The 16,040-nt window shown below is 32.8% G+C and overlaps 1 protein-coding gene and 1 long non-coding RNA gene across 3 annotated transcripts in view; both read right to left on the minus strand.

Annotated features, from left to right (window-relative positions):
• CNTN5 (contactin 5) overlaps positions 1 to 16,040 on the minus strand; it is a 1,367,783-nt gene that overhangs the window by 305,268 nt on the left and 1,046,475 nt on the right. The window lies entirely within an intron of this gene.
• On the minus strand, positions 5,806 to 14,530 carry LOC309636720. The gene is made up of 2 exons (XR_014250174.1): positions 6,466 to 14,530; positions 5,806 to 6,435 (listed from the first exon to the last, which is right to left on the minus strand). It is a non-coding gene; the product is annotated as an uncharacterized lncRNA (long non-coding RNA).

Here is a 16,040-nt window from a genome sequence, read left to right on the forward strand (position 1 = left end):
AAACAGAAGCTTTAAATGACACAATAGACCGGATAGACTTAATTGCTATTTATAGGACATTCCATCCAAAAAGAGCAGATTACACTTTCTTCTCAAGTGCACATGGAACATTCTCCAGGATAGATAACATCTTGGGTCACAAATCAAGCCTCAGTACATTTAAGAAAATTGAAATCATATCAAGCATCTTTTCTGACCACAATGCTATGAGATTAGAAATGAATTACAGGGAAAAAAACGTGAAAAGCAAAAACACATGGAGGCTAAACAATAGGTTACTAAATAACCAAGAGATCACTGAAGAAATCAAAGAGGAAATCAAAAAATACCTAGAGACAAATGACAATGAAAACACGATGATCCAAAACCTATGGGATGCAGCAAAAGCAGTTCTAAGAGGGAAGTTTATAGCTATACAAGGCAACCTAAAGAAACAAGAAAAATCTCAAGTAAACAATCTAACCTTACACCTAAAGGAACTAGAGAAAGAAGAACAAACAAAACCAAAAGTTAGCAGAAGGAAAGAAATCATAAAGATCAGAGCGGAAATAAATGAAATAGAAACAAACAAAACAATAGCAAAGATCAATAAAACTAAAAGCTGGTTCTTTGGGAAGATAAACAAAATTGATAAGCCGTTAGCCAGACTCATCAAGAAAAAAAGGGAGAGGACTCATATCAATAAAATTAGAAATGAAAAAGGAGAAGTTAAAACAGACACCACAGAAATACAAAGCATCCTAAGAGACTACTATAAGCAACTCTATGCCAATAAAATCAACAACCTGGAAAAAATGGACAAATTCTTAAGAAGGTATAACCTTCCAAGACTTAAGCAGGAAGAAGCAGAAAATATGAACACACCAATCACAAGTAATGAAATTGAAACTGTGATTAAAAATCTTCCAACAAACAAAAGTCCAGGACCAGATGGCTTCACAGGTGAATTCTATCAAACATTTAGAGAAGAGCTAACACCCATCCTTCTCAAACTCTTCCAAAAATTTGCAGAGGAAGGAACACTCCCGAACTCATTCTATGAGGCCACCATCACCCTGATACCAAAACCAGACAAACATACTACAAAAAAAGAAAATTGCAGACCAACATCACTGATGAATATAGATGCAAAAATCCTCAACAAAATACTAGCAAACAGAATCCAACAACACATTAAACGCATCATACACCACGATCAAGTGAGATTTATCCCAGGGATGCAAGGATTCTTCAATATACGCAAGTCAATCAATGTGATACACCATATTAACAAATTGAAGAATAAAAACCATATGATCATCTCAATAGATTCAGAAAAAGCTTTTAACAAAATTCAACACCCATTTATGATAAAAACTCTCCAGAAAGTGGGCATAGAGGGAACCTACCTCAACATAATAAAGGCCATATGTGACAAACCCAAAGCAAACATCATTGTCAACGGTGAAAAACTGAAAGCATTTCCTCTAAGATCAGGAACGAAACAAGGATGCCCACTCTCACCACTATTATTCAACATAGTTTTGGAAGTCCTAGCCATGGCAATCAGAGAAGAAAAAGAAATAAAAGGAATACAAATTGGAAAAGAAGAAGTAAAATTGTCACCGTTTGCAGTTGACATGATACTATACATAGAGAATCCTAAAAATGCCACCAGAAAACTACCAGAGCTGATCAATAAATTTGGTAAAGTGGCAGGATACAAAATTAACGCACAGAAATCTCTTGCATTCCTATACACTAACGATGAAAAATCTGAAAGAGAAATTATGGAAACACTCCCATTTACCATTGCAACATAAAGAATAATATACCTAGGAATAAACCTACCTAGGGAGACAAAAGACCTGTATGCAGAAAACTATAAGGCACTGATGAAAGAAATTAAAGATGATATCAACAGATGGAGAGATATATCATGTTCTTGGATTGGAAGAATCAATATTGTGAAAATGACTATACTACCCAAAGCAATCTACAGATTCAATACAATCCCTATCAAATTACCAATGGCATTTTTTACGGAACTAGAACAAATCATCTTAAAATTTGTATGGAGACACAAAAGACCCCGAATAGCCAAAGCAGTCTTGAGGGAAAAAAACGGAGCTGGAGGAATCAGACTCCCTGACTTCAGACTATACTACAAAGATACAGTAATCAAGACAATATGGTACTGGCACAAAAACAGAAACATAGATCAATGGAACAAGATAGAAAGCCCAGAGATAAACCCACACACCTATGGTCAACTAATCTATGACAAAGGAGGCAAAGATATACAATGGAGAAAAGACAGTCTCTTCAGTAAGTGGTGCTGGGAAAACTGGACAGCTACATGTAAAAGAATGAAATTAGAATTTTCCCTAATACCATGCACAAAAATAAACTCAAAATGGATTTGAGACCTAAATGTAAGACCGGACACTATAAAACTCTTAGAGGAAAACATAGGAAGAACACTCTTTGACATAAATCACAGCAAGATCTTTTTTGATCCATCTCCTAGAGTAATGGAAATAAAAACAAAAATAAACAAATGGGATCTAATGAAACTTCAAAGCTTTTGCACAGCAAAGGAAACCATAAACAAGACGAACAGACAACCCTCAGAATGGGAGAGAATATTTGCAAACGAATCAACGGACAAAGGATTAATCTCCAAAATATATAAACAGCTCATGCAGCTCAATATTAAAGAAACAAACAATGCAATCCAAAAATGGGCAGAAGACCTAAATAGACATTTCTCCAAAGAAGACATACAGATGGCCAAGAAGCACATGAAAAGCTGCTCAACATCACAAATTATTAGAGAAATGCAAATCCAAACTACAATGAGGTATCACCTCACACCAGTTAGAATGGGCATCATCAGAAAATCTACAAACAAAAAATGCTGGAGAGGATGTGGAGAAAAGGGAACCCTCTTGCACTGTTGGTGGGAATGTAAACTGATACAGCCACTATGGAGAACAATATGGAGGTTCCTTTAAAAACTAAAAATAGAATTACCATATGGTCCAGAAATCCCACTACTGGGCATATACCCAGAGAAAACCGTAATTCAAAAAGACACATGCACCCCAATGTTCATTGCAGCACTATTTACAATAACCAGGTCATGGAAGCAACCTAAATGCCCATAGACAGACGAATGGATAAAGAAGAAGTGGTACATATATACAATGGAATATTACTCAGCCATAAAAAGGAACGAAATTGGGTCATTTGTTGAGACGTGGATGGATCTAGAGACTGTCATACAGAGTGAAGTAAGTCAGAAAGAGAAAAACAAATATCGTATATTAACGCATGTATGTGGAACCTAGAAAAATGGTACAGATGAACCATTTTGCAGGGCAGAAGTTGAGACATAGATGTAGAGAACAAATGATTGGACACCAAGGGGGGAAAAACCGCAGTGGGGTGGGGATGGTGGTGTGCTGAATTGGGAGATTGGGATTGACATGTATACGATGATGTTTATAAAACTGATGACTGATTAAAAAAAAAAAACAAAAAACAAAGAACTCTCTCATTCTTCACACACACACAAGAGAGAAAAGCTTTAAAATGAGTGATCTTACAGGAGAATTTCATATTTGTGATGGACCAGTGAGTAGTTTGGGGCTCCTGTTCTTCTCTTTTCTGTGTGGAATATTTTTTCTGTGGATAATGAACTTCTCTTTTAAGTACCTATGTTACAGAATCAAGATGATCCATATCTAGACCTGATGGAGATCTGGAAATCTTGGACTTGAGTGGATGCAGAGACCAGATGAGATTTGGTTTGTCTCCCTTGGGAAAAGGAATGAGTGCATTCAATGTGTTTGAAGAACCAAAATATTCCTTAGAAGAATAGATTAACTAAGTGTTCAAAAACCACATTTTCCCTTTTCCCTGGACACATAATTACACCTCATTTTTCCAGCATCCCTTAGGTAGGGGCATGGGATTGAGTTCTGGTCAATAGAATACGGAAAGAACAATGTACCAAACGTGATCCAGGAATGAATTTTCCACATGATCCCCCACTTTCACTTTTCCTGGGTCTGCTGGATAGATGTTAATGTCAATGGTAACTCTTGCAGAAATAGGTACATATAAAATGCTTTTATGTCTTTGTTGTAGGGAGGAATTAACTTTTAAAGCAACATATAAAACATTGCTACCCATAAAAATATTGATACATTTGACTGCATTAATATTAACAATTTCTTTTTATTAAAAGAACACACCTGGGGAGGAGTTACTTGCCAAACAAATAACTGACAAAGCCTACAGATTGAATAAAGAACTCTTACAAATGCAGAAGAAAACAACTCATAAAAATGAGAAAAAGACAAAAGAAAAAAACATAAATTATCAAGAAACATATGACAGCACATTGAATCTCATTAATACTCAGGAAAATGAAAATTTACATTACAATGAAATTTTATTTCATGCCTAAAAGATTTGCAAAACGTAGTACTTTGAAAAACCTGATAATTCTAGACATGGATGTCAATCAATAAGAAGTCTTATACACATGGTAGGGTTTTACATTTGTACAACAACTTTGGAAAACTATTGGAATCAACTTACACGTGAGAATAATTACATATTCTATGATCTGGAAGATCACTAATGAGATGGAATGGAATTACTAATTACAATCCCCAGAGAAACTCTTGCACATGTCCACAAAGAATAATGTACACTATTTTTATAGTGGTATTTACAAATAAACCTTTTTTAAGATATAATTTACCAAAAATAAAATAAATCTATTTAAGGGTACAGTTTGAAGAGTCTTGACAAATGTACATGCCTATTCAACCATCACCTTAATTAGGTTAATCAGGATATAGAATATTTCTTTCACCCCCCAGAAGTTTCCTCATGCCCCCTCCCTATCACCCTCACCCTTGTCCCAGGTGATCAATTATCTGACTTCCATAATTTAAGATTACTTTGTCTTTTTTAGTCTGTAATGTAACTTGAATCATACAGTCTGTACCATTTTTAGTCTGGCTTTTTCTCTCAACATAAGATTTGTGAGCTTAATCTATGTTGTTGTGTGGATCAATAGGTCATTTCTTTTAATGGTTGAGTAGTATTTTAGTACATGGATAAGCCACAATTTGTTTACCCAGTCTTGACTATTGGACATTTGGGTTGTTTTCCATTTTAAACGATTATGAATAAAAACGCTTTGTACATTCATGTACAAGTTTTTGGTGGACACATTTTTATGTCTCTTGGGTAAGTAACTAGGAGTAGAATTTCTAGGTTATATGATAAGGTAAATGTTTAACTGTATAAAAAACTGCCAGACTATTTGCCATAACAACTATATAATTTTATACTTCCACCAGAAATGTGTAAAATTTCCAGCTGTTTTACATCCTTGAAAAATACTTGGTATTGTCAATCTTTTAAATTTTATTCAGTATGAATATCCACATGTTGCAGTACTATTTGCTCAAAATAGTACTCTTTCCCCATTGAATTACTTGGCATTTTTGTGACAAACTAATCTTATATGTGTGGGTCTATTTATGGACTCTCTTCTGTTCCCGTAATCTGTAAACCTGTCTTATGCCAGTTCCTCACTTTCCTGATTACTACTGCTTTTAGAGAAAATCTTGAAATCAAGTGTGTTAAGTCTTTTATGTTCATTCTTTTTTTACCAAATTGTTGTGGCTATTCTATATTCTTTGAATTGTAATGTAAATTTTAAAAGGAGCTTGCTAATTTAAGTTTCCTGGGATTTTGACTGAATTATGTTGAATTCATATGTGAATTTGGGGAGATTGACATCTGAACACTACCGAGTGTTGTAATCCATAAACATGGTATATCTCCTCAGTTATTTAGATATTCTTTCATTTCTCTCAGCAATATTATGTGATTTCTCAGTGTACAAGTCGTGTGTATATTTTGTATAGTTTATCCCTAAATATTAACTTTAGTAATTTTTGGTAGATTCTCAATATAGTACACATACATATCTACAGCATCTGCAGAGACTGTTTTACTTCTTCCTTTCCTGTCTCTAAGACATTTTATTTATTTTTATGGCTTATTTTGCTATCTAGGATCCATCCCCATTGAATGTTGAACATAACTAGTTAGAGAAAAAAAAGAAAGAGAAAAAAAGAAAGGAGGACATTTTAGTTTTTACCATTTAGTATGATGTTGAATATATATATATTTTTTGTAGATACGCTTTTTCTGGCTGAGGAAGCTTCCCTCTAATCCTACATTGTTAAGCGTTTCATTAAGTATATTGAATTTTGTCATATGCTTTTTCTGCACTAACAAACATGAATGTAAGATTATCCTCTTTTATTTTATTCATATGACAAGTTGCATTAATTGATTTTTTTTAATTTTTATTTATTTATTTATTTATGGCTGCATTGGGTCTTCGTTGCTGCATGCGGGCTTTCTCTAGTTGTGGCAAGCAGGGGCTACTCGTCATTGTGGTTCGCGGGTTTCTCATTGTAGTGGCTTCTCTTGTTGCGGAGCACGGGCTCTAGGTGTGCGGGCTTCAGTAGTTGTGGCTCACGGGCTCTAGAGTACAGGCTCAGTTAGTTGTGGCACACGGGCTTAGTTGCTCCACGGCATGTGGGATCTTCCCAGACCAGGGCTCGAACCTATGTCCCCTACATTGGCAGGCAGATTCTTTATCACTGCACCACCAAAGAAGCCTACATTAATTGATTCTTAAAAGTTAAACCATTTCTGTATTCCTGAGGTAAACCTCACTTGGCCATGTGGTATCATTTCTGCCTTATGTGCCTGACAAAATACATCAGTGAAGCTATCCTATTCCAAAGTTTTTGCAGTGGGGAGGTTTTAAATTACAAATTCAATTTCATTAATAGATATGGGATAATTCGGATTTTTCTATTTCTTTTTGTGCCAATTATGCAAATTATGTCTTTTAAGGGGTTTATTTAGTTTAATTGTAAAATTAAATGTTAAACATTCCCTTCCTGTCATTTAATGTTTTAGAGTAGAGATATAGTGATGTTTCCTCTTTCCTACTTGATATTGATAATTTGAATTTTATCTCCTCTTTTTTATGTTTATCAATTGTATTGACATTTTCTATAAGAACAGCTTTGTATTTCATTTTTTCCCATTGTCTGTCCATATTCAATTTCATGGATTTCTGCTATTTAGTCTATCTTTCCTTGTATTAACTTTGATTTTAAATTAATTGACATTTCTAATTGTTTAAGGTGGAAGTTTAGACCATTGCTTTTCAAATTTTCCCTTTTTTAAATATATAAATTTACACTTAAGCATTACATTACCTATATCACACACTGTGTTTTCATTATTATTCAGTTCAAAATATTTTCTAATTTCCCCCGTGGTTTCTTCTTTGACAATTTGGTTATTTAGTTGTGTTCTTTTGAATTTCCAAATATTTTGGTGACTTTTCAAGTATCCTTTTGTTATTGATGTACAGTTTAATTTTGTTTCAGTTAAAGATTCCACATATACACGATATCACATGATATTTGTCTTTTTGTGTCTGATTTACTTCACTCAGTATGACATGATATCACTTATATGTGGAATCTAAAAAAAAAAAGGGTGCAAATGAACTTATTTACAAAACAGAAGTAGAGTCACATATGTAGAAAACAAACTTATGGTTACCACAGGATAAGCGGGGGAAGGATAAATTGGGAGACTGGGGCTGACATAAACACACTACTATATATAAAGTAGATAACTAATAAGAACCTACTGTATAGCACAGGGAACTCTACTCAATACTCTGTAATGGCCTATAGGGGAAAAGAATCTAAATAAAGAGTGTATATATGTAAACGTATAACTGATTCACTTTGCGGTACACCTGAAACTAACACAAAATTATAAATCAATTATATTCCAATAAAATTTTTTAAAAAAAGAATATACCTTCTAAATTTTCAGTCCTGTAATAAGGAGTGATACTTCTCTTATGGTCTACCATATAGTTAATCTTTGTGAATGTTCCATGAGTAGATTTTTTAAGTGTGTTCTGTAGTTAGTGGCTGTAGTGTTCTTTAAATATAAATTATGTCAAGTTGGCTAATAATTGTATTCAAGTCTTCTGTACTTTACTAATTTTCTGTCTTTTTGTTCTTGTAATTGATAAATTACTGGAGAAGAATGTTACTTTATTGATTTTCCATCCTGGTATTCTTGTAATTTATAAGTTACTGGAGAAGAGTGTTAAAATTTCCAATTATAATTGGGGATTTGTCAATTTCTTCTTTAATATCAAATTTTCCTTCATATATTTTAATGCTTTGTTATTAGGTGCATATACATTTTAGATTTCTAATATCATCTTGAGAAATTAATCTTTTTATTATTATGAAGAGCCTATCTTCATATTAGGTAACAATCCTTGTGCTAAATATACTACCTGATATTAAGATAGTAACTTTAACTTTCTTATGAGTAATATTTATATCTTTTTTATCCTCTTGCTTTCAACATATATATTCTTGATAAATGATAGATAGATAGATAGATAAATATACACACACATTTAAAATGGGATTCTTGCAGATAGTATATTATGGTATAATAGGGTCTTGCTTTTTCATCCAGTTAGACAATGTCCACCTTTGGTGTGTTTTAGTGAATTCACATTTAATACAATTATCTATGGTTGGGTTTTAAGTCTGTTTTTCTTTCTACTCCATCAGTTTTTTGTTCCTTTTTTGACCTCTTTCTTTGCCTTATTTTCCTTTAATTACTTTTTTTTTTTTTTAGTATTTCATTAAGGCCCTCTATTGATTCATTAGCTATAGCCCTTTGTTCTTTTTATGCATGTATTTTTGTTCTAAAGCTTGGAATATGTATCTGACAATATTATGCTCACTTGTCTCCCTTCCCATATTTTGTGCCATTTTTATCATATACATTATTTCTACATACTTTATAAACCCTCCACCACATTGCTACTATTTTTACTTTAGAGAAAAAAGTAGAAATTAGAAATTTTAGAAATTAAAAAGAGCAAATACATTTTCTATTTACACACATTAAAAAAGAAAAAAGTGATTTCTAGCTTTCCATTCATTTGTGGGGATTGGAGTTTCCAAATAATATTAGTTTTCCTTCAGCCTAAAAAACATTCTTTAGCATTTCTTATAATGCTGTCTACTACAACAAATTATTCAGGATTTGTGTTTTTGTTTGTTTTGTTTTGTTTTTGCTTGACCATGGTTTTATTTTGCTTTCATGTTTGAAGAATATTTTCACTGGAAAAATAATTCTGGGTAGACGATCTTTAAATTTTTTCTTTTAATCATTTTTTTAGCAATTAGATTATGGTGTGCCTTATACTGCTTTCATTTCATTGAGCTTTGGAGATCTGTGGAGTTATGTTTTTCAATAATGTGATAACTTTTGACCATAATCTTCAAATATTTTTATGCCTATCCCTATCTTCTGGGACTAAAGTTCCATATATATTAGATAACTTAATGATTGTTCCATAGATTTCTTAGGCATAATTCAATATTTTTCTCTATATATTTTATATAGTTTCTATTGCTCTATCTTCAAGTTCATTCATCTATTCTTCTGCAGTGTCTAACCTGATATTAAGCCAAACAAGTAAATTTTTAAATTTAGTCATTAATATATTTGTAGGAGCTGTTTTAAATAAAACACAGATATTTCTGTGTTTTTTGACTGATTTTCTCCTGTTTATAGTTCATTTTTTTGCTTCTTCATAATTCTAGCAATATTTGTTATATTCTATACATTGTCAGGTACCTGATTTTTTAAATTTGTCCCTTAACAATTGGTAGATTTTGTTCTGACATGCAAATTTACTTGTAGCTCAGCTTAATCTTTCTGAGGATTGTTTGTAATGTTTGCTAGGATGTGTTCAAAGTAGTCTTTATTTTAGGACTAGGTTAACCCTTGTCCTAAGGTCTGGTCTTTTTTAGGTCCTCTGGTGAATTAACCATTTGTTCATAAAATTTTATCACTCTGATTGGTTGGGGTTTTCATTTCTTTTGACTCTGTGCAATATCCAATATTTTTTCAGCTTCCTGGTGGTATTTCTTCTCCAGTAGTTTTTCTTAGGGTGTGAAGTCTCACTCTATACATACACTGTTTATTATTTGGTCAAGTACTCAATGATATCCCATTGTAGATTTGAACAAATCATCCTCTGTGTTGCTTTCCCTTTCTGTTATTCTGCCTTATATATTTCAGTCACCTCAGCCTCTCTGCTACCCTTTCTCTGTCTTTTCAGCTCACTGAGACTGTTGTGCTCTTCTTGGGTTCTTCCTCCCTAGGTCAGTTTGCGGTAAATGCTTCCTGGCAGAAAGCTGGAATGATACACATTAGTTTTCTATTTATTAGACAAAGTAAATAAACTACAAATACCCTCAACAAAGGTTGTGTAAACAAAAGGAAGTCATGAATGATTACATATATTATAATATGAATTTAGCAATATTTTAAAATGAAGAAAAGATAAAGAATATTTTGATATATATCCACATGTCATAAGACAATTTTGTTAAAGCAAATCACAGGGATGATAAACAGGCTGTTGGTTCCTCATGGGGAAAGGCAGGTGGGATTGGTGAAGACCACACAATGACTTCAAGATTATTGTTACTCTTGGTACTGTTTTGATTCTTAAGTTTGTTGCAGGGTTCTTAAGAATTCTTTTATATTAAAGATATGTTATATTAAAATGTATAGATCAAAAGTGTCTGATATTTTTATTTCTCACTCATGTTTTCTCAGACATAATTGTCATCCTTTACCAAATAAAAATTTGTTGGATAAATAAACCTACTTTAACATTTAATTTTCTTTTTATATTCATTTTATTATAATCAGGTTCTATAATCACTATTTGCTTATGTGATGGCATTTTTAGTACAGCTCTGTTTTTTGTTTTTTTAATAATAGATGTATATCTAAAAGAATTTATGTGAAATCATTCATATTTTCCTACCAGCCTATATGGTAATATAGGTTTTCAATTCAGTCTTGGAGGTCAATTGATTTCTGACACTTTACATTAAGTTTCTTCATCTCTACATTTACTACCAGTTATTTAATCTACACATCAATAGTTTAATGCAGTTTCAGTACCACTGAAAAGAAAGCTTGGTTCTTTCATATAAGAATATTCCCTTCTTGATATTATTTTCTTACATCAAGATTTCTGTATTTCCTCCTCAGTAAAATACAAAATTACTGAACTAAACACTTATCTTGCATGACATATTTTTTTCTGTCTCTAGTCTTTACATCATTTCTAGCTTAGTTTGTGTTTTGACCTTAATAAATGGAATTATAGCTGACCCTTAATTATTTATCTGAGAACATACTACCTCAAATAGTAATGGCCAAAGTTAAAATTGCCATTCTCTACTTTCTTAAGTTTTTAATGTCTTAATTTTCAGTAGTATATTCATAGACTTTCTGACTCCTGTTTGAATCATTCTAGCTACTTTATTTTGTAACAAAATCTTAATTCCTATGCAGCACCTCTTTCAATCTCTCAGGGGAAAAATCTCAGACAGTTTGGGGGATAGTGATGAGTAGTTTCAGGTTATGAGATTGCAGGGGACATGAGGAAACATTTCTGGAAGTAGGAAGAAAAAATTGCACTTTGATGGCATAAGAAGAAAGAAGATCTAGGAAGGAAAAAATAAAGAGAACTTCAGTATTAAGAGTGATTATGGTCAAAGTTTCAAGAGTTTCAAGTGTGTTCATTAACTCCTTCAATAAAATTTTTCCTAGTCCTTACTGCATGCCAGAACTGTGTTAGAAGTGAAGATCAATCAAATAACTGATAGAATGCATTAGGGAATTTTTAACAATTATAAAGGCCAAAAAATGAACTAAATGATTGAAATACAAAAGGAGATGGTGTTAAGAGAACATAGTCAAGAAGACTGTTTATATTAGACTGGAAGGTGAGGGAATGCAGTCCAGAAGAGACGAAACATGAGGTGAGCTTTGAGAGTTAGGAAAATTTATCCAGGCAGCAAAAGTATGTCCTTGGCAGTGAAATCCATGTGCATAAACACAGAAAAGCAAGAGATAGCATGTCAGATTGATGGAACATCTCATAATGTAATGTATGTTGCACTGCATGATGTGTGCAGGAAAGTGCTGGTAAGTTTATGAAAAGTGCATGTTTTCCCTTCAAAGACAAAGATATATTCAAGAAATTGTCAATGCTGTTTACTTCCTTTTTTACTTTCTTATATTCTTAAGATTAGTATTCTAAAATTTTTGCCATCAAGTTATTAGAAGCTTTGGAAAGTAAAAATTTCAGAAAGCATGGGTGGAGTGGCTGAAGACTTAATTGGAAAGATTTCTGTATGCAATGATATGCACAAGCTATTATTAAATGAAATAGTGATCCTGAGCCTAGTAGCAGTTCTAACTTTTTACAGGCATTTTGGACAGCTCATATTTATTTATGTTGTTCATGACACCTTAGGGGAAATAATTTTTGCTGTTTTCAAATGACTTCTTTATAATCAAGGATGATTCATTCATTTTTCTTTGTAGGTACATAGGATTTTTAAAATATCTGAGAATATGGTAAAATTTGAATCTACTTAATATTATAATATTATTCAAAGAAAATTTCTTTTCAATAATAACCTGAAATGGGGTTTTTCCTTCAAAAGAGGACTGATTTTAGCTACACTAAGAAAATGAGTAGAAATGTCAGCTTTGATGGTAAGGCAGAGACAGTTATATTTTTCCTTATTTTAGACTGTTGAAATTATATCTGTTCAACTATACGTTTTATTTTCATGTAGAATAAGCAATGCAACTTAAATAAGGTAAAGGATCTTTTTCTTACTAATATTGTAATGAGGATGGCACTATTCATTTGGCTCAAAAATATCCCTGCTAACAACAGTAAAAGATTGTGAAGCTACGTTGAAATTCTGACACATGCTTTTTGTTATGCGCTGTCAAAGTGACAAGATAAAAAGTGCCTCCAAATGTAGCTCTAGAAAGTAAGGAAAGTGTTGGATGAACTTTAGCCATTGTTGAATTCATTAAAGGTATTTTTTTTTAAAGATCATTTTTATACATATGATAACATAGTGTGTGGAATCTGTCAAGGCAGAAGGAATACTTAGCTGTAAAAAAATTTAATGATTTCAGAGGAAAGAACTCCCCAACTGCAAATCACCATACATAGACAAACTGTAGGTATATCTAATGGAGCGTCCTATTTTCCTTGCATAAGTCACAAGTGAGATATGAATTTTACATCTGATGTGAAAATATACAGTTATGGCTCCTTTGTGACTTGCAAAGAAAAGACGGAAACATTGTATAGCTTTGATAGAAACTGAAAAAACTAAGTTTTATAACTTTTCTCTAAGGAAGCACATAAAAAGCCATCATAAAAAAAAAAAGGTATTGAGCTAAAGTACTTTTTTCTTTTATGATCCTGTATCTCAAAAAAAAAAAAAAAAAGGATAAAACTCAACTGCTAATGTAGGTGATCACTACTAGCTACATAATATGCAAAATCTTTGAAGGCAGAAGTTTTCTGTGTAAAATTCAGAAACTTTCAGCAACAGTGAGCATGATGCCCAGATCTTTCTTGAGAGGGTTTCATCTTTGAGGCAAGAAACCAGTGTCACAGTCACCAACAATTGGACTAGTTAGCATTTAAAAAGGTGAAATTAATTGCATCTAATTTACGTATAAACTTTAGATCTGTCTGCTTTCTGATTCTTGACTAATGTATTGACTCATAGCCTTCCTCTGCTTAGGAACTAAGAGTCACAGTTCAGAATATGCCTATCTTAGGCAAGTAATCAAGTTTGGGTAAAGAACCTTGGTAGTCTCTGTGAGGTTATGGTCCGACATGGTCTTTATATTGGGTTGGCCAAAAAGTTATTTTGGGTTTTTCCATAAGATGTAATGGAAAAATCCGAACGAACTATTTGGCTAACCCAACATTTTTATCATTGTTTTATAAAACTTACTACTCTTCTTCCCTTTAAAGAAAGTAATGTAACAGTGAAAGCAGTTAATTCTGAGCTCAGTCCATGTATCATATATTGGCAATTGGATGCCAGTATATGAGACATGTAGTTCTTTTCCACATGTAGTTCTTCCCAGGTGTTTCTTAGCCCCCAAATCAGAGGAGACTCTTAAATTCAGCCAAATGAGGACTTGGAAGAATCACATGCTAAACTGTTTTTGCCAAGGAACAACAAGACTAGGTTTGCAGATAGCTGAAGGAAGTGTCTGGAATAATGATATATTTATTCATTCATTGATTAAAAAATTATATATGATGTATCTACTATGCGATATATTGTAATAGATATGGGGGTTTTAATGATAAACATGATAGACATGGAGATTTCATACAATTAGTTAGGTAATGCCTTTAAAGAATAATAGGCATGATTTTGATGAAGTACAGAGATAGGAGCACCCAAGGCAGTGTGGTGGGAGATGGAGAATGTTTCCTTAAGCAAGTAACATTAAGTTCATTCTTGAAAGTGAGCAGGAGTTGTCCAGTTAGAGGCAAAAATCTTCAAGGAAGAGTTTGTAGCATGTGCTGCCTCATAAGAGAAAATGATGTATTTAAGGAAATGAAAAATTCAGTAGGTTTGGTGGTGACAGGCCTGAAGAGATAGACAGGAGTGAGCATGAAGTGCCATAAAAGTAATTTTAAAGAGCTTGGACTTTTCTTAATGGTTACTGAAAAGCTTTGAAGCATTTTAAGCAGATATGTGATGTTCATATGTGAGTTTAGGACAGGGTTCTACAATCATTTTTTATAGCAAGAGATAGTAAACATTTTAAGCTTGCAGACTAGATGGTCTCTGTTTTAAGTACTCAAGTCTGCCATTGTAGTGTGAAAGCAGACATGGCAATACATAAATGAATGGGTATGGCTGTGCTGCAATGAAACTTTGTTTATGAAGAAAGGTGATCAGTCATAGTTCATAGTTTACCAACTCTCTATTTAGGATATTATATTTACAGCAAATAGAATGCATTGAGAATAAGTAAAATTAGAGGTAGGGAGAAAAATTAAGGAGCTGATGAAGATATCTATAGGAAAGATGACTCTGGTCTAGACAAAGGTAATGGAGTAGAAATAAGAAATGGATATTTAAAATATTTAAGAGATAGAAATAACAGAACTTGATGCTAGGTGGAGTATAATGAGAAAAAAGGTTGCAATGTTAGTCACTGGGGTTTTGGCTTATATAACTGGAGAACAAGAGACGATATTAATTGGGCTCTTAATATGGGCCAGACACTGTTCCAAGTACTTTGTCTTTTTGTACATTTCAACTCACTGAATTCTTTCCTCCCTTCCCTCACATTAACATGAGATCAATTTCCCTAACACATTTTTAAGTGTCCAATAAGGTATCATATTGGATTATCAGTGCAATGTTGTATACAGCAGATCTAGAGCTTAATTATTCTGCATAGATGAAACTTTATCATAGTGAATAACAACTCCCTATTTTCCCTCCCCATATGCCCTGGCAACCATCCTTCTACTCTCTACTTCTATGTGTTTGATTATTTTATATACCTCATCTAAGTGGTTATCATGCAGTACTTGTCATTTTGTGACTGGATTTTTAATTTAACATAATGTTCTCTAAGTTCATCCATATAACAGGATTTCCTTGCTTTTTTAAGTCTGGATAAAATTCCATTTTATTTATATATAACGTTTTCTTTATGCATTAATTTATCAATGCACATTTAGATTGTTTACAAATCTTGGCTTTCGTAAATAATGCAGAAATGAATATGAAGTGTAAAAATCTCAAGACCTTAATTTCATTTCTTTTGAGTAAATGCTGAAAAGTGGGATTGCTGGATTATATGGTAGTCCTATTTTTATTTCTTTGAGGAACCTCCATAATATTTGCCATAGTGGCAGCATCATTTTACATTCCCACCATCAATGTCTAAAGGTTCCAATTTTTCCACATTTTTACCAATACTTGTTGTCTTTTGATTTTTTTGAT

Source organism: Balaenoptera physalus (genome assembly GCF_965194825.1).
Source record: "Balaenoptera physalus genome assembly, chromosome: 10".
Lineage (NCBI taxonomy): Eukaryota > Metazoa > Chordata > Mammalia > Artiodactyla > Balaenopteridae > Balaenoptera > Balaenoptera physalus.